Source organism: Pleuronectes platessa, chromosome 18 (genome assembly GCF_947347685.1).
Source record: "Pleuronectes platessa chromosome 18, fPlePla1.1, whole genome shotgun sequence".
NCBI classification, from domain to species: Eukaryota; Metazoa; Chordata; class Actinopteri; order Pleuronectiformes; family Pleuronectidae; genus Pleuronectes; species Pleuronectes platessa.
Genome location: NC_070643.1, coordinates 2,801,072 through 2,821,118, shown reverse-complemented (window position 1 = coordinate 2,821,118; position 20,047 = coordinate 2,801,072). Strand labels below are relative to the sequence as shown.

At 39.6% G+C, this 20,047-nt stretch overlaps 1 long non-coding RNA gene across 1 annotated transcript; it reads right to left on the bottom strand.

Annotated features, from left to right (window-relative positions):
* Positions 1–1,346: 1,346 nt before the first annotated feature.
* Positions 1,347–4,343, bottom strand: LOC128461779 (uncharacterized). The gene is made up of 3 exons (XR_008342293.1): positions 4,154–4,343; positions 3,217–3,270; positions 1,347–2,576 (listed from the first exon to the last, which is right to left on the bottom strand). It is a non-coding gene; the product is annotated as an uncharacterized LOC128461779 (long non-coding RNA).
* Between the last annotated feature and the right edge of the window lie 15,704 nt (positions 4,344–20,047).

Genomic DNA, 20,047 nt, shown 5'->3' with positions numbered 1-20,047 from the left:
ACAAGCAAAAAACAAGACATTTCCTGGTGCCACCAGGGGGCGCTGTGATTTTAAGTCATTATTTCTGTGTAGATGTCATCAGGCCGGGACTCTTCTCTTACATGTCTAGTTTGGACTTGATTGGACCATGTATGTTCGAGATACAGATGCTCGTGTTTTGGTGGCGTGGAACCAAACTTTGACGACACGCCACGGTCACACGAAGTGACGAAAAAAAATTCCGTTGATCATTTTTTTTTCTCAATCTTGTTGTGATGACACCCGTCTAATTTTTAAGTTGATCTGATGAAAGCTCTACGACAAGTACATTAAACAAAAAATGTGGAATTTGGCCAAAATGGCCACAAAATCCCAAATGGCGGGCTTCCTGTTCCGTTTTTCATAATGCTCCAAGAGACTTTTTTCTATGATTAGTCACGTTACACTAGTGTCCAGATTTTGGTGAAAATCGCTTATGTGGAAACCTAGGGGCTGGTTCCAGGGGGCGCTGTTGAGCCATTTTGCCACGCCCAATTCAAATTACTCCAGAATACTAAAATATCCGCAGACGTTGAATTTCCTGCAAAGTTTCACAACTTTTTGAGCATGTCTAGACCCTGAAAAAGCCCCCCGAAGGGAAATAATAATAACTAGGGCTACGTTGTAGCACTAACGGGCCCGAGCACAGGCAATTTCAAGTCTGTTGCGGTCGGTGAAGAGAGAACGTTCAATGACCAAGCGCTCGTCTCTGCGTTGCATGCGTTTGTGTACTGCGGCAAGGATTATTGCTTCACTTCCTGTAGCCAGCAGGAGGCTCTATGAACTAGAGGTAAGTAACCTTGAAACCATACAACCAAACCTATTGCTTTAACTATCACCATATACTTACATGCCTCAAGGCTTTTTTAATATAAAATTGTTATAGAAGTTACAGTTTATTTAACACGTCTAATGAAAACATTGAAGCAAGTTAACTGCAGAGTCGTATGTTTGGCTGTGACTTTGTTTTATTTTAATAAGTTAATATCAATATGCTACATGTGTAAGTTGCATGTGATAATAACTATGTTTCACCATTATTCTGATACAGGCTGATATATCCACCATTACTATTTTCACATCGTTAATTTAGTCTGTCATGGAGTTGTAGAGTCAATTAGACAGTATAGATAAGATTATAATGTCCACACATCAGTGTTGTAAACACTTCTCCAGTTAATTATATAATTATGTTTTCACACTGAGGGAAGTGGAGAGACTTGATGTGGACTGTTATCAACAGCTCTGTGGGAGATCATCACCTTGAATATTACAGATGAGGTAGAAAGACATTTTATCTGTGTACAATGTTGTATTTCTTTCTCACGTTTTATCAAAAGCGATTTAAAGTATGTGCATTTAACCATTAGTATACAAACCCAGACCCCAGTACATCGGTTCTATCTGAAATATGTGGTGCTTCATACACAACACAAAACATTCATAACAGTGCGCTTCTGCTCCTCATTAATGCAGCTCCTGATGTCCTCAGCAGCAACATGGTGGAGATTTGCAGCTTCATGCTGGTCAACTGGAAGACAACTGATTAAGATTAAAAGATTAAGATTAAGATCCATTTATTCGTCCCAAACACATGCACAGACATGCAAAGGCACACTCATGCAGGTAGGGAAATTTAATCTCTGCTTTTTACCCATCTGGTGCAGGACACACAGAGCAGTGAGCGACCATGTACGGCGCTCACGGAGCAGATGTTTGGGGAGTGAGGTGCCTTGCTCAGGGGCACTAGAGAGGGTAGGGAGACTTTTGGATTTTTGGACAGATCAATCCAGGTTCGTCTTTTAAGTACAGATGGCCTGCGAATGTCATGGAGTTTTACAGTGAATTAGACAGTTTAGATATGATTTTAATCTCCACACATCAGTGTTGTAAACAGTTCTCAAATTAATTATATAATTATGTTTTCACACTGAGGGAAGTGGAGAGACTTGATGTGGACTGTTATCAATAGCTCTGTGGGAGATTATCACCTTGAATATTACAGATGAGGTAGAAAGACATTTTATCTATTTTTACAATGTTGTATTTCTTTCAGTACTTTTATCAAAAGCGACTTAGATAAAAATATGTGCATTTAACCATTAGGATACAAACCCAGACCACAGTACAACGGTTCTATCTGAAATCTGTTGTGCTTCATACACAACTCAAAACATTCTTTAACAGTGCGTTTCTTCTCTTCATAGATGAGGAACTGCAGCACCTGACGTCGTCAGCAGCAACATGGTGGTCAACACGTGGACGACTGCATCATCATCAGAAGCTACACAACACTTCTAAATTCCTCCCTTAAATAAAGATGGCCTGCAACTGTTTGGTGGTGGCAGTCATTGCTAAGTGGCATGGATAAGAATTCATTTCTATCTTCATTATGGTTGGTTAAAATAATAAAAACTTATAACAACAATGTGTATCTTTTGCTTTCTGATTTGATACACTTTAGATAAGAACCCAGTGTTTAATATTTCTGCTTTGCCATAAGAGACAAAACATGGTCAATTGGTCATCACAGCTGTGTCCTTCAGGCTCGTCCGTCCCTAATAAAATGAGAGGAAACATAAAAATAATCAGATCATAATCATTTCATCTTAGGAAATAGGTAGTGTACATCATTTTCAAATTCTCTATGAACACTGTCTGTTCTAGTAAAGTTACAAGGCTATAATGTATTTATATTTAACAAAAGAATTCAGGGAAGTCTGCCTGAGATTAACGATGTAAACACTAGTAGACACGGTTATTTTTCACTGTAACACGTGACAGGACATCAACACCGTGACTCTGAATAAAGAGCCTTAGGATACGTAGTGCTCCTTTGCACAGCTGCTCTTACAATGTGTAGCAAGTGCTAAATCTCCATTAGTATAATAGTAATGAAAATCACCCTTCACATAATTGAACATATATTTTCCATGTGAACCGCTTTAACACAGTTCAATTCCGGAGCAAAATATAACTTATACAGTATTTATTAGAGTTACATATGAACAAAGTGTGTATTCTTATTTTCGGTGGATATTCAACTATGTATTTGAATATGCTTTTGGATTAAAACGTGCACTACCATGACAATGAATGTTTAGTATGGAGCTATTTCACATTAAAAGTATTGCATTATAATTTAACACATTATGTATTATGTGCAATACTTTGTAAGTAATGAAAACAGGTCTGTACCTGGAGTCAGTGTTCAGTCTGGTTGGATTCAAGTTGTGTCTCACGCTGGACATCCTAGAGGAACATTGAACACAAATACACAGATATGTTAAGTCATACATGTGCCATGTTATCTGCTTAACAGACTTTTACATGGTAATAATAAAATATTAATTCAAAGTTAATCAGATCATAATCATTTCAGCTTAGGAAATAGGTAGTGCATATTAGCCTACAATTCTGTATGACACTGTCTGTTCTAGTAAAGTTACAAGGCTATGATTTACTCATATTTAACAATAGAATTCAGTGAAGTCTGTCTGAGATTAACGATTTAAATACTGAAGGTGGGAGACACGGTTACTTTTCACTGTAACACGTTACAACACTACTCTGAAGAAAGAGCTTTAGGACACGTAATGCTCCTTTGAACAGCTGCTCTTGCAATGCAGATGTGACTTTAAACACTCAGGTTTCTCAGGTTTCAGTTAGCATCGCTAGCCCGCTAGCGAAAGTAACTTACAAGCCGACACACAGTCTCCTGTCTCAGAGTCATCCGCATAAAGTAACGCTTATATCTGCTGGGTGGACCCGCTCATGTCGTTTCATGTCGGTGTTTGTCGGTAATAACCCCAATCGAATCAAAGGACAGTTACTGCACCCATGCGAAGATATTGTTAGCTTGCTTGTTAGCGAGCTAGTTAGCCTCCGGCGCTAGCGAAAAACAAGCCGACACACAGTCTCCTGTCTCAGATTCATCCTTATAAACGAACGCTTATCTCTGCTTGGTGGACCTGGGTTCATGGCGGTTGTTTCGGTAACAGCTGGCATTCGCATCGAACCCGTTGATATACACTGAGCTGGTATGTAGCTCCCGGATTAGCGTCCCATAGCTATCACGGCTGATTCAAAGGCACCCTGCGAATCACATCGAAATAAAATACTTAACGTGACTTACCACAGAAATGGAGGCGCAGACATCGTTACCGTGACCGTCAGGAGAAGGAGCAGAACATCAAAGTGTGTAATTTACCGGGTATGTGGGTGTAAGCCATTTCATGAGGCGTTCACTTGTAGCTGGTTGAAGCCGAACTCACAACACACAGCACAGCTTACACTGTGACGTCACGTGAATTTCAAACATCTATATCGCTTAAACGAGGGAGTTAAAATAAAATACACCCCCCTCAGAGTTGTCATGAAGGCAGAACTTAGCGATTGAGACTAAAACCAAAGTTTGAGCAATGCTGTAAAAGGTTTAATTCTCCTGTAAAGTTGGCCACCCTGTAAACACAGTCTGTTAATGCATAGATAACACAATCCATGGTCTGACACTGCCATCTAGTGACTAAATATTGCAGCACATCTGCCAGATATAGATGTTTTCATTCCTCAAACTGGAAGCCACACCACGGTCACACAGTATTATGAAAAGTTGCAATTTCGTTAACTTTAGATCTTCATCTTGTTTTGAGCACATGCATCAAATTTTTACGTTGATTTAATGAAGGCCCTACGAGTAGTGAATCAAACTGTAACACATAGAAAAACAAGACATTTGCTGTTGCCACCAGGGGACGCTGTGATTTTAAGTCACGATTTCTGTACCGATGTCTTCAGGTCGCGACTCTTGTGTTATGTGTATAGTTTGGACTCGATTGGACAAAATATGTCCAAGTTACAGGAGCCCGTGTTTTGATGGCGTTTAATCAAACTTTGAGGCCACACCACGGTCAGACGGTTTTGCTAAAACTTAATCCTTCAATAACTTTAGATCTCCATTTTGTTGTGATGACGATCGTCTAAATTGTAAGTTGATTTGATGAAAGCTGTAGGAGGAGTACTTCAAAACAAAAATATGGAATATGACCAAAATGGCCACTAAAGTCAAACTGGCGGGCTTCCTGTTGCGTTATTCATAATGCACTGATGGACTTTTTTGTGCATCTAGTCATGATACACAATAGTCTTTGTTTTTTTTGAAGATCGGTGAATGCTAAATGAGGGGCTTTTCCGTAGGTGGCGCTCTTGAGCCATTTTGCCACGCCCTTTTCAAAATACTCCAGAATACGTAAATTTTCGCCGCCTTCGAATTTACTGCAAACTCCTACAACTTTTTGAGCACATTAAAGCCCTCAAAAAGCCAATTCATTTAAGCTAAGAAAAATAATAATAATAATAATAATAATAATCATTTCAATTTCAATAGGGCCTCCCACCGATTTCGGTGCTCGGGCCCTAACTAGGGCTACGTTGTAGCACTAACGGGCCCGAGCACAGGCAATTTCAAGTCTGTTGCGGTCGGTGAAGAGAGAAAGTTCAATGAGAAGCGCTCGTCTCTGCGTTGCATGCGTTTGGGCACTGCGGCAAGGACTATCGCTTCACTTACTGTAGCCAGCAGGAGGCTCTATGAACTAGAGGTAAGTAACCTTGAAACTATACTACAACAAAACCTATTGCTTTATCTATCATCATATGCTTACATGCCGCAAGGCTTTTTTAATATAAAACTGTTATAAAAGTTACCGTTTATTTAACACGTCTAATGAACAGATTGAAGCAAGTTAGCTGCAGGGTCGTATGTTTGGTTGAGACTTTATGTTTTATTATAATAAGTTAATATCAATATGCTACACGTGTAAGTTGCATGTGATAGTAACTACAGTGCCTTGCATAAGTATTCACCCCCCTTGGACTTTTTCCCATTATGTACTGTTACTAACTGGAATTCAAATAGACTTAAATAAACTTTTTCCCGTTTGATCAACAAAACATGCATAGTACTTTGGAGGTGCAAAATAAATTTTATTGTGACACAAACAATAATGAGAACAAAAAAGTTGACATCTGTTGGGTGCATAAGTATTCACCCCCCTGAGTCAATACTTGGTAGAACCCCCTTTCGCTGCAATTACAGCTGCAAGTCTTTTGGGGTATGTCTCTACCAGCTTTGCACATCTAGAGATGGAAAGGTTTGTCCATTCTTCTTGGCAAAAAAGATGAAGCTCAGTCAGATTGGATGGAGACCGTCTGTGAACCGCAATCTTCAAGTCTTGCCATAGATTCTCTATTGGATTGAGGTCTGGCCTTTGACTGGGCCATTTTAAGACATTAACATTCTTTAATCCAAACCATTCCTTTGTAGCTCTGGCTGTATGTTTAGGGTCATTGTCCTGCTGGAAGATGAACCTCCGCCCCAGTCTCAAGTCTTTTGCAGACTGCATCAGATTTTCTTCAAGGATTTCCCTGTATTTGGCTCCATCCGTCTTTCCCTCTATTCTGACCAGTTTCCCTGTACCTGCTGAAGAGAAGCATCCCCACAGCATGATGCTACCACCACCATGTTTCACTGTTGGGATGGTGTGCTCAGGGTGATGGGCAGTGTTGGGTTTCCGCCACACATAGCGTTTTGCATTGAGGCCAAAAAGTTCAATTTTGGTCTCATCTGACCAGAGCACCTTCTTCCACATGTTTGCTGTGTCTCCCACATGGCTTCTGGCAAACTCCAAACGGGATTTTTTATGGATCCCTTTCAACAATGGCTTTCTTCTTGCCACTCTTCCATAAAGGCCAGATTTGTGGAGTAGACGACTAATAGTTGTCCTGTGGACAGATTCTCCCACCTCAGCTGTGGATCTCTGCAACTCCTCCAGAGTAACCATGGGCCTCCTGGTTGCTTCTCTGATTAATTTTCTCCTTGTCCGACTCTTCAGTTTGGGTGGACGGCCTCCTCTTGGTAGGTTTGCGGTTGTGCCATATTCTTTCCATTTTCTTATGATGGATTTTATGGTGCTCAGAGAGATGTTCAAAGCTCTGGATATTTTTTTATAACCTAACCCTGCTTCATATTTCTCCACAACTTTATCCCTGACCTGTTTGGTGAGCTCCTTGGTCTTCATGATGCTGTTTGTTCAGTAATGATCTCCAACAAACTCTGAGTCCTTCACAGAACAGGTGTATTTATACTGAGATTAAATTGCAGACAGGTGGACCCTATTTACTAATTATGTGACTTGCAAATGTGACTTGTGAATGCAATTGGTCGCACCAGATCTTTGTTAGGGGTTTCACAGTAAAGGGGGTGAATACATATGCACTCAACACTTTTCAGATTTTTATTTGTAAATAATTGTGAAATCCATGTAATATTTCCCCCCACTTCCAAATGATGCACTATTTTGTGTTGGTCCATTACATAAACTCACGATGAAATACATTTTAATCTGTGGTTATACCATGACAAAATGTAGAAAAGTCCAAAGGGGGTGAATACTTATGCAAGGCACTGTATGTTTCACCATTATTCTGTTGAAGGCTGGTATATCCACCATTACTATTCCCACCGCGTTTATTTAGCCTGTCATGGAGTTTTAAAGTGAATATGACAGTTTAGATATGATTATAATCTCCACACATCAGTGTTGTAAACAGTTCTCAAATTAATTATATAATTATGTTTTCAAACCGAGGGAAGTGGAGAGACTTGATGTGGACTGTTATCAATAGCTCTGTGGGAGATTATCACCTTGAATATTACAGATGAGGTAGAAAGACATTTTATCTATTTTTACAATGTTGTATTTCTTTCAGTACTTTTATCAAAAGCGACTTAAAATATGTGCATTTAACCATTAGGATACAAACCCAGACCACAGTACAACGGTTCTATCTGAAATCTGTTGTGCTTCATACACAACTCAAAACATTCTTTAACAGTGCGTTTCTTCTCTTTATAGATGAGGAACTGCAGCACCTGACGTCGTCAGCAGCAACATGGTGGTCAACACGTGGACGACTGCATCATCATCAGAAGCTACACAACACTTCTAAATTCCTCCCTTAAATAAAGATGGCCTGCAACTGTTTAGTGGTAACAGTCATTGCTCATTGTCATGGATAACAATTCATTTCTATCTTTATTATGGTTGGTTAAAATAATAAAAACTTATTACAACAATGTGTATCTTTTGCTTTCTGATTTGATACACTTTAGATAAGAACCCAGTGTTTAATATTTCTGCTTTACCATAAGAGACAAAACATGGTCAATTGGTCATCACAGCTGTGTCCTTCAGGCTCGTCCGTCCCTAATAAAATGAGAGGAAACATAAAAATAATCAGATCATAATCATTTCATCTTAGGAAATAGGTAGTGTACATCATTTTCAAATTCTCTATGAACACTGTCTGTTCTAGTAAAGTTACAATATATTATATCCACCATTACTATTCCCACCGCGTTTATTTAGCCTGTCATGGAGTTTTACAGTGAATATGACAGTTTAGATATGATTATAATCTCCACACATCAGTGTTGTAAACAGTTCTCAAATTAATTATATAATTATGTTTTCACACCGAGGGAAGTGGAGAGACTTGATGTGGACTGTTATCAATAGCTCTGTGGGAGATTATCACCTTGAATATTACAGATGAGGTAGAAAGACATTTTATCTATTTTTACAATGTTGTATTTCTTTCAGTACTTTTATCAAAAGCGACTTAAAATATGTGCATTTAACCATTAGGATACAAACCCAGACCACAGTACAACGGTTCTATCTGAAATCTGTTGTGCTTCATACACAACACAAAACATTCTTTAACAGTGCGTTTTTTCTCTTCATAGATGAAGAACTGCAGCACCTGATGTCCTCAGCAGCAACATGGTGGAGATCGGATTTGATACACTTTAGATAAGAACCCATTGTTTAATATTTCTGCTTTGCCATAAGAGACAGAACATGGTCATCACAGCTGTGTCCTTCAGGCTCGTCTGTCCCTAATAAAGTGATAGGAAAAATAAAATATATCATTATTGTACAGGAAGTGTTACTTTTGAACAAGTGTGTATTCTCATTTTCTGTGGATATTCAACTATGTATTTGAATATGCTTTTGGATTAAAACGTGCACTAGCATGACAATGAATGTACAGTATGGAGTTATTTCGCATTATAATTTAATACATTATGTATTATGTGCAATACTTTGATTGTTTGCAAGTAATGAAAACAGGTCTGTACATGGAGTCAGTGTTCAGTCTGGTTGGATTCAAGTTGTGTGATTTAAACACTGAAGGTGGCAGACACGATTAGTTTTCACTGTAACACGTTACAACACTACTATGAAGAAAGAGCTTTAGGACACGTAATGCTCCTTTGAACAGCTGCTCTTGCAATGCAGATGTGACTTTAAACACTCCGGTTTCTCAGGTTTCAGTTAGCCAAGCTAGCCCGCTAGCGAAGCTAACTTACAAGCCGACACACAGTCTCCTGTCTCAGAGTCATCCGCATAAAGTAACGCTTATATCTGCTGGGTGGACCCGCTCATGTCGTTTCATGTCGGTGTTTGTCGGTAATAACCCCAATCGAATCGAAGGACAGTTACTGCACCCATGCAAAGATATTGTTTAGCCTCGGGGCTAGCTTAACTATGCTAACAAGTGGCTTTAACACACGCTGCAAATCACTTCTAACAGATCGAAATAAAATAGTTAATTTCACTTACCACAGAAACGGGAGAGCAGTCGCCGTTAGAACATCGAACTGTGCTACTGATTCGATGTGTGAGTGGACCGTCACCACAGACTCAGCTCGTATTTACTGAAGGAGATTCTAATGATGCGTTCACTTGCAGCTGTGATGAGGCGTTCACTTGTAGGTCGTTAAAGCCGAACTCACAACACACAGCACAGCTTACACTGTGACGTCACGTGAATTCCAAACATCTATATCGCTTAAACGAGGGAGTTAAAAACAAATTCATCCCCCTCAGAGTTGTCATGAGGGAAGAACCTAGCGATTGAGACTAAAACCAAAGTTTGAGCAATGTTGTAAGAAGGTGAAATTCTGCTGTAAAGTTGGGCAACCTGTAAACACAGTCTGTTAATGCATAGATAACTCAAACCATGGTCTGACACTGCCATCTAGTGACTAAATATTGCAGCACAGCGGCCAGTTATAGTTTGAAGAATGAAAATACTTTCATTCTTCAAACTGGAAGCCACACCACGGTCAGACGGTTTTGTTAAAACTTAATCCTTCAATAACTTTAGATCTCCATTTTGTTGTGATGACGATCGTCTAAATTGTAAGTTGATTTGATGAAAGCTGTAGGAGGAGTACTTCAAAACAAAAATATGGAATATGACCAAAATGGCCACTAAAGTCAAACTGGCGGGCTTCCTGTTGCGTTATTCATATTGCACTGATGGACTTTTTTGTGCATCTAGTCATGATACACAATAGTCTTTGTTTTTTTTGAGGATCGGTGAATGCTAAATGAGGGGCTTTTCCGTAGGTGGCGCTCTTGAGCCATTTTGCCACGCCCTTTTCAAAATACTCCAGAATACGTAAAATTAAGCCGCCTTCGAATTTACTGCTCCTACAACTTTTTGAGCACATTAAAGCCCTCAAAAAGCCAATTAGTTTAAGCGGAGAAAAATAATAATAATAATAATAATAATCATTTCAATCTCAATAGGGCCTCCCACCGATTTCGGTGATCGGGCCCTAATAATAATCATTTCAATTTCAATAGGTCCTCTCACCGATTTCGGTGCTCGGGCCCTAATAATAATCATTTCAATTTCAATAGGGCCTCCCACCGATTTCGGTGCTCGGGCCCTAATAATCATTTCAATTTCAATAGGGCCTCCCACCGATTTCGGTGCTCGGGCCCTAATAATAATCATTTCAATTTCAATAGGGCCTCCCACCGATTTCGGTGCTCGGGCCCTAATAATAATAATAAAAATCCTTACAGATTCAATAGGGCCTCTCACCATCGGTGCTCGGGCCCTAATTATTGAGCCCATATGTTCCTGCACGCAGCCTTAGATCCTCAGATGGATCCTGCTGTTCCAAAGTCCGGGTTGAAAACTAAACCGTGACCCTGCTTTTAGCATCAGGGCCCCTCGGCTATGGAACGGCCCCCTGAGGAGATAAGGCAGAGTTAGTGACTTCTTTTAAATCACTTCTTAAAACCCATTTTTATAGACTTGCTTTTATATGATGTCTTTTAACTATGTTTTTATCATTTTCACCTTTTATTCACATGTTAATTTATCTCTTGTCATTTTACTGCTCAAAACACTTTGTAAACTCTGTTTTTAAAAGGTACTATATCAATTGAGTATATTATTGTTATTATTTATTCAGGTTGAAGGTCTGCAGACTGACAGAGATCAGCTGTTCTTCTCTGACTTCAGCTCTGTGGTCAAACCCCTCTCATCTGAGAGAACTGGATCTGAGTAACAACAACCTGCAGGACTCAGGAGTGAACGAGCTGTGTAGTTTTCTTCAGAGTACCACCTGTCAACTGGAGACTGAGGTCAGTTCACTGACTGGCTTTTGTATATCTCAAATCTATAATACAGCATACATACCCAATTGATCTCATTTAATCCTAATTTAACAATTTTAAATATTCACCTACTTGTTAAGACACATCTTAGTTTAGTTCTGGATTTCCTAAACTGATCAACAGAGACCAGGTCCAAATAATATATAGTTACTGAATCAGGACTCATTTTTAGTCCAACATGTATGATTTCATATTTATTTTTCATCTTATGAGTATGTGCTGACAAAAATATTTATATATTATTTTCAGACTTGAACTCAGTTTAATATACATTTTTTTATTCTTTATCCAGGTTGAAGGACTGCAGTCTGTCAAAGATAAGCATTTCTACTCTGACTTCAGCTCTGAGGTCAAACCCCACTCATCTGAGAGAACTGGATCTGAGAGGAAACGACCAGCAGGACTCAGGAGTGAAGAAGCTGCTTCGTCTAAAGCAGAGTTCAGGCTATCGACTGAAGACTGTGAGGTCAGTAGATGGTTGGAGTCAGTCCACACTGCTTTCATCAGTATTTTAATAAACACAGTAAGTATCACAGTACAGATCCAGGGTCTGTGCTACCAAGCAGGATTTGTAGCCAGTCAGATATACCTCAGTGTACCCTCAAGATCGGCCTGCATCATTGTATCATTGATTACAAGGCAAAAACACCTAATGACGCCAAGGTGCAAAGGGAATTTATGACACATGACTCATGGAGCTTCTCTTTCCAGCTTCTCATTCCTCTTCTCCATCCTTATCACATCACTACATGTTACTGACTTGACCCCTTATCTGGAGTCCCTTAGCCTTATCGCCCGCAGATCCAGGGCCGCAGCTGTGGCCACATCATCATGGATTACGATTTGTGGATCGCGTATCAGAGGTCGCAATGGTGGATCCAGTGTGGCAGATTCTATATTGTGCGGGCTGATCGTTATAATGATGGCGTTTCCTTTATCGTGTTGGCATCAGATAATGGTGGTGGACCACGACCGAGCTGGCAGCTGATGATTTTACCCTGTTAAAAGGGTTTTAAGTAGTTTTTCCTAATGCTTGTTGTGGGTTAAGGGAAGAGAATGTCACACCATGTTAAAGCCCTATGAGACAAATTGTGATTTTTGAATATGGGCTATACAAATTAAATTTGATTGATATAAATGGGTGTCATCCGCGTAGCAGTGGAAATTTACCGAGTGTGTCCTGATAATGTTTCCTAGTGGAAGCATATATAATGAGAATAAAATTGGGCCGAGCACAGAGCCCTGTGGAACACCATGGTTAACTTTGGTGCGCACAGATGACTCATCATTAATTTGCACGAATTGGGAGCGATCAGAAAAATACGATTTAAACCAGTTAAGGGCGGTTCCATTATTGTTAATTAACTGTTTAAGTCTTTGTAATAAAATTTGATGGTCAATTGAGACGAATGCTGCACTGAGATCTAACAGAACGAGGACAGACAAAAGTCCCTGATCTGAGGCTATTAAAAGGTCATTAGTGACTATTGCCAAGGCTGTCTCTGTACTGTGATTGGCTCTCAACCCAGCCTGAAAGTCTTCATATATATTATTTTCCTGGAGAAACTCACACAGCTGATTGGCTACAACTTTTTTTATGATTTTAGACATGAAGGGGAGATTAGATATTGGCCTGTAATTGGCTAAAACCTCTGGGTCTAGGGTGGTTTTTTTGAGAAGGGGTTTGATTACTGCTATTTTAAAAGTCTGTGATACATAACCTGATGATAATGACAGATTGATTGTGTTAAGTAACGAACTCTCAATTAGGGGCAGAATTTCTAATTTTGTAGGAATAAGATACAGGTTGTTGGTTTAGAACCTGAGATTATTTTGGTAAACTGATCACGAGTGATCAGAGAGAAGCTGTCTAAGTAATGGGTAGGATTCTCAGCCGATTCTGAAATCTCTGTTGTTGGGAGGGTATTAGTGCCAATTGAGAGCAGGAGATGGTTGATTTTATTTCTAATAGTTTGAATTTTATCATTAAAAAAGGTCATAAAGATATTGCTATTTAGGGATCGAGGAATACTGGATTTGGTGGAGGTGTGACTCTCTGTCAGCCTGGCTACAGTGCTGAAGAGAAACCTGGGGTTGTTTTTATTCTCTTCTATTAGTTTTGAATAGTAGGCAGCTCTTGCTTTGTGGAGAGCCTTTTTATACTCTTTAAAGTCAGTGTGTATCTTCAGAGTCAATGAGAGTGTGTGTCTAAAGAGTCAGTGTGTGTCCTCAGACACAGTGTGGGTCCTCAGAGACAGTGAGACAGTGTGTGTCATTAGAGTCAATGTGTGTCCTCAGAGTCATTGAGACAGTGTGTGTCCTCAGAGTCAGTGTGTGTCCTCAAATTCAGTGAGACAGTGTGTGTCCTTAGAGTCAGTGAGACAGTGTGTGTCCTCAGTGACAGTGAGACAGGGCGTGTCAAAGTAAAGCTCATTATCGAGGCCACATCCTGGGATTCAAACGTTTTTCATCAAGAATCTTCGACTCGACTTGTTAGTAAACAACAGATTCAGATCTCGTGGCTTGAAGTTATTTATCTCGTTCACACACGTTATTATATCGTGGTATATCTGTAACTTACGCATTGACACAATCACAAAGGTTTTACCAGCTGTTCTTCCTGCATTTAGCAGCTGTAACTGTATTTCTTTTATTGTGGGTCATGTGTTTGTTCTCTTCTGATTTTTATTATAGAACAGTTTGATCCTCGTTGTGAAATATGAGGCTCTGCTGTCAGTCAAACTGTCAATGTCTGTGATTGGTCATTCACAGTTATCCCCGCCCCTTTTATATGCACATGCTCACACTATGAAACATGGCTTCACCTGTAACAGCAGTAAATCCACCTCTCAGGTGTCCACTCTGCACTTTGACATGCAGAGGAAACACACTTAGCTTTTAGCTTGTTCATTCCAACACATGAACATGAAGCAGAGAGGATGCTGCTCCACCTCTGAACAGGACTGAAGTCCCTGCTGCTCTTTCTACTGGATGTGCTGCATCACTGACTCACAGCCGACGAAGTGAGTTCTGTAAACACTGATGTATTTTTCTCTCAACAGATGGAGATTATCTTTGTGAAGGTGAGTGAGAAGAGAACACAAACACACTCAGCAGATTATTTCTGTTTACGACGACATGACTGCAGATCAACACTTTTCTAAATCTGTTTTGAGTGAATTTGCAGCATCTCTTTCAACATCTTCCCTCAGTTCATGATCTTTACCGCTTGTCCTCTTGAGGGCAGCAGGGGGGAGCTGGAGCCAATCCCAGCTGACATTGGGTGGGAGGTGTGGTGCGCCTTGGACGGGTCACCAGTCCCTCACATGACCGGCAAACGACCATTCACACTCACATTATCACCTACGCTCAATGTAGAGTCTCCAATTTACCCAACCCCTAATCTGCATGTGTTTTTATGAGATGAAGCCGGAGCACCTGGAGAAACACGGGGAGAACCTGCAGACTCACACAGAAAGACCCCATCTGAACCAGGATTCAAACCAGGAACCTTCTGGCTGTGAGGCGAACAGCCCCAAAGTCTTGGGGCTGTTCGCCCCTCGCTACCGATTGTGTTTATTCACTTGAAGAATGTGTTTATTGAAATGACACAACACCAACAGAATAAATACACCCTCTGTAAAGAGTCACATATAGTGTATTTAACTTTAACCTTGTACTTTAGTATATCTCCATGTGTGTATAACCACATTCTGTGTAACTTTTTTTGCTCTTAAAGTTCCTGGATTCACGTCACAAATTGATTTAGTTACAAAGTTAGACACATTTAAATCACTTTGAGTTCAAAATCAGAGCTTTGTCTTTGACACAAAAGATCAAAACTCTGGACTTTAAAATAAGACGTTTTCATTTCTGCATCAGGTGCAGAGAAGTGGTTGCTTTTCTACTTGTTGACCCACAGGTGCCGCTGTAGTATAACAGCAGAACATCCTGGTCAAAGCCTTTATGTTCAGTCCATGAGTCAAACACATGGATCATTTCCTCTGTGACAAACCCAATGTAACTAGATGAAAAACATCTCAGAGAGAAAAGTTGTTTTTACTTGTTTCTGCTTTAATTCACAAAAAACATCCTTCCACTGACTTTACTGGAAATCATTATTCTGGTTTTCTTTCATCTTACAAACAAACAGGTGAAAACATCCCCTCCTTGGTGCAGGTAAAAGAACAAAATCACCAATTTGATATAATGGAAACACCCAGAAGAAAAATGAATTTCATATTTACAGTATGAAGAAGAGTTGATAAAGAGCAGAGCATTTTTAAGTATCTGAGGAAACTGTTTCATAAATGTTTTACCATATTTAATAGAAAACTGACCCAAGGAATTTGTATACAAACGTAGATGAAGATTATTCGTCTGTCCAGTTTGTGAATTGTTGCTAAAATAATTTCTAAAACAATGTTCTCGACCACCAACTCAGAACAACCACAAGGGGGAGACTCCAGCAAGCCTCTGGGAACCTCAGCATGCTGGGAATTAATTGATGATGGGAGGTTCACGGCAGAGACAAGTGACAGAAATCGTCTGAGAGAAGATGTCCTAAGGAAGTGGACATTTGGGCCTGTTGTCTTGAACAGGTTATGTTATTCTGTGGAGACACTTGTCTCAATTGGATCATTTCACTGAGTTTATTTTCAAACCCATCTCAGTTCTTTCTGAAATCAGGATAAGAAATGTTTGACAGAGTCAGTTCCTGACAGGCTCAAGTTCTTACTGTATGGAGTGGTCATCATCTGTCTCATGACCAGTGAACTAGAAATCATGGCGTCATTTGTGCGTCCTCTGCCTGCACCGACGGCTCCGGGGCTCACGGCAAGGTGTGGAAGGCCTCGAAGGACGCCTGCTGCATGTACCACTGCGACAACGACTCCATCGTCCCCAAGTAGAACAACTTCTCCAACATGGTGGCGCCCGTATGCCGCAGAGCAGGGGAGGTGATCATCAGCCAGGCCGACGACACCAGCTGCTGCTCACAGAGTCTGTGTTGAGGCGGCAAGTTTGAAATGTTCAAACTCAAGAAGCTGGTATAGAAGGCTGATTTGAAAATCCAATGCTGAAGATGTGATTTGTGGCCCTGCAGTTTGTAACCAGAGCCTGTGTGACTTCGTCCCTCCTGAGGGTAAATACAAGGAGAAGCTGGTTTCGTACTACAGGCAGGATTTCTGCTGTCCGTGCTACGTCTGTGGTGAGTTTCTCTTTCTCAGACTTTTTATTTAGCCTGAATATGAGATTTCTTTCTAGAAATAAGGTCATAAAAGTTTTTGATACAGATGAGTTTTTCGATGACAGAGAGGAGCTGTGTTTTATTTTGAGTGTTTTCATTCTGTTTATAGTTTAGACTTAGTTCAGAGTTAGTTCAACCTGCATGAGTTTCTGGAGGCTGGTGTGATGTGTTTTGTCGCCTCGGTGGAAACGTCTTTACCGCAGCATGCTAAGAGAGCAGGACAGATAAGATCCCAAAATGTTTCATTTAGTTGCTTTAATGTAGAAGTTGTGTTTTTGCTATTACGAGCAACGGAAGTGATCTTTTACTGCGGAGAGAGGAATTGACGAGAGGAGGAAAATAAACAGGCCTTTTGTCCTGATTGAATACGCATCTTTCCTGTCCTTCTACTGATGCCCTGCAGTATATGGAAAGATATTAACGGGAGCAATGTACAAAGTATTCCTGTATGACGGCAAGGAGCGACAAAAGCGTCCATAGCAACCACCTTAGATACGACAGAAATGTGAAAAATCTTCATAATAACTAACAAACCAATCATCGTATAGGTAGACTGAATGAAGATATTGCAACTGAAACACACATGTCTCGCCATAAATATCATCAAAACACATTTTTATTAAGAAACATTGCTAAAATATATCATTTTCCACCAAGAATTTAGCAATCTCCGCCATCTTGCTGGATCATATCGCTGCAAAGGTCTGCGCAGGCGCACTTGTCGTTTGTAGCGCTGTGCATTCTCTGAAGCATATCTATTTAAGCTACATTTAAAACATCTCTCCCTAACTCTCTACTCTGAGCGCACTACAGTGAATATTAATTAAATATTATAATAATAATAATCAACTCTTTATATAGCACTTATCAAATCTGCTATGCCATAAAATAGAGAAAATATAAGAATAAAAACTAAATAAAACGGATGAAAAATAAAATGCAGGGGAATTTAAAACACCAATGTGATGGCCGCAACAGCAACCACACACTGACATTCCGAAACATGGTGGTAACTTCTTGATTTCTAATTTGCTTAGTTGTTTCTTTTTGCACACGCACCCACTTCATATATAAAATAACTGGACACTTTTTGATTTCTTACAACAAACTTTTATTTGTTAAATATTTTCTTTCTGTGATAATTAATTACGTTTTCTTTGAGTTAGTAGTTCCTGGGGGGTTGTTGCTGGAATCATCTGGCAATTCAGCAAAAGGAGGCCCAGCTGCAGCAAACCACCTTCAATGGCTTTGAGTCCTAATTGGACTTCACCATGTCTCTTGCCATCATGGGGAAGGACATTGTTGCCTTATCTCTATTTGTAATTGTTAAATCTTTAATTATTGCTTGATATTTATATTTAATTCTTTTCCCTTAGTTAATATTATATGGTATAATACTGGGATGTTATGTTGTGGCTGTAGTTTGTTTTCAACGTTAGTATGTCTATTTGTATCCCCCTCTTTGTTTTGAGTGGCTTGACCAGCCAAAATATATGTTCCCATCTCTCAGTCGAGATTTTTTTTTTTTCCCTCTCTGTTGTGATGCTGTCAACTGGTCGCCAGTTGCTGCTTGAGGATAATTTGCCTTTTTACCGGTTGTGAGATTTTCTTTTTACTTCTTGTTAATGGAAATTGACTTAAAAAACAACTTTTCGTTCAAAGAAACTCTGTGGCTCTCTGGTCTTCCTGCTTGGTCCCTCACAACCAAGAAAATCAAGTACAATATCAAAGATTTGAATTATGGATAGCTCATTCGATATCCTCTAGCACCAGTTCAGAACTGCAACCTAGTTCGGGTTCAGGTCACTGGAAAAAGGATTTTGGACGAACCGCATGCAGAGCTGCCAGAAACGGTATATGAGCTGCACTACAACCTAATTCCTACTCGTTTATTCCCTAAATTTTAATAGTGACTATTTCGGACTTCAGTGCTTTTTTGCTTGTCGTCATAGTATAACAGTTATGTTAGTATTATTCATCGGCCAGTTTACAATTCAGTTAATTGGGGGTACATATGACCATATTTATCTCCCCCAATGACTATTATGACTACTTCCCTGATACACATAGTAAGCTCAGTCACTGGAGTACATTGATTATTGCCACTATTAATAACTACACAACATGTTTGAATCCATGACAACGAATCACATTAACTTTGCTTTATTCCAAAGAAAAATTTAAATATTGATGCCATTCTCGTGTCTGTGGGATGAATATGAAGTTACAGTTTAGACGTGGATTATAAAAACTTAAAACATGTAAATGTTTTAAATTAAATAATCAGAATTTAACGTGCTAAAACTTTAAAATACTATGTACAGTCTTAAATATGTTTAGGTAGGTCTTATATTGTTAACATTCATTGACTCAAGGCCTATCCTTGCTACACTGACATGACTGATAATGAAAGCAACTGAATATAATCCCCACAATCTTAATGTCATACGTGTGAAAATCAACTAAGTTAACTTAGTATTGGCTTTTATAATTAATTTAAGGAGTTGGAAATTAATGTAATTTCAGGATATGGTAAGTAAATTTTCTTGCTTTGAACTTAATCAACTGTTGTGTCAAAACAAATTGAATCAGGTAGAAAAACCTATATCATACATGTTGATGAACTTCCAACATATAAAACCATGTGATGATGCTAGCTGAAGATTAGCCTGAATTGCTAAGAAATGTTGTTTTTCAAAAATGTTGGCTGTGGGGTAAAGTGAGACAAATGCTGTGGGGTAAAGTGAGACATGAAGCACAAGTTAAGTTTAGTCTTAAAAACATTTTAGTCTAATATTGCGTTTAATATGTTTTATCTTTAATGTCATAAACATTGTAGAAAAGCCATCATGCCAAGAAAATACACCAGGAAGACAACCTGAGGCCAAACAGCCCTCGCAGAGATGGAGAGTGCAGCCGCTGAGGTCATGCAAGGAAAAGTCCTTAAGAAAAGCTGGAAGGGATAGAAATATTGACAAGACAACCCTCAAAAGATTCATAAAGAAAAAAGGGAATGTAAAATAGGTAGCCTGGGGTGCAGTAGCTGAGGTAAAGAGAATATTCACAGATGAGATGGAGGAGGAGCTTGCAAAACACTTTAAACAACTAGCTGACCAGTTCCATGGCCTTACTCCAGTTAAGTGCTGTGAACTGGCATTTGAATACGCAGAGAAAAACAATATCCCTGTCCCTGCCAATTGGACAGAGAAACAATGTGCAGGTAAGCTAGGGTGTGCGA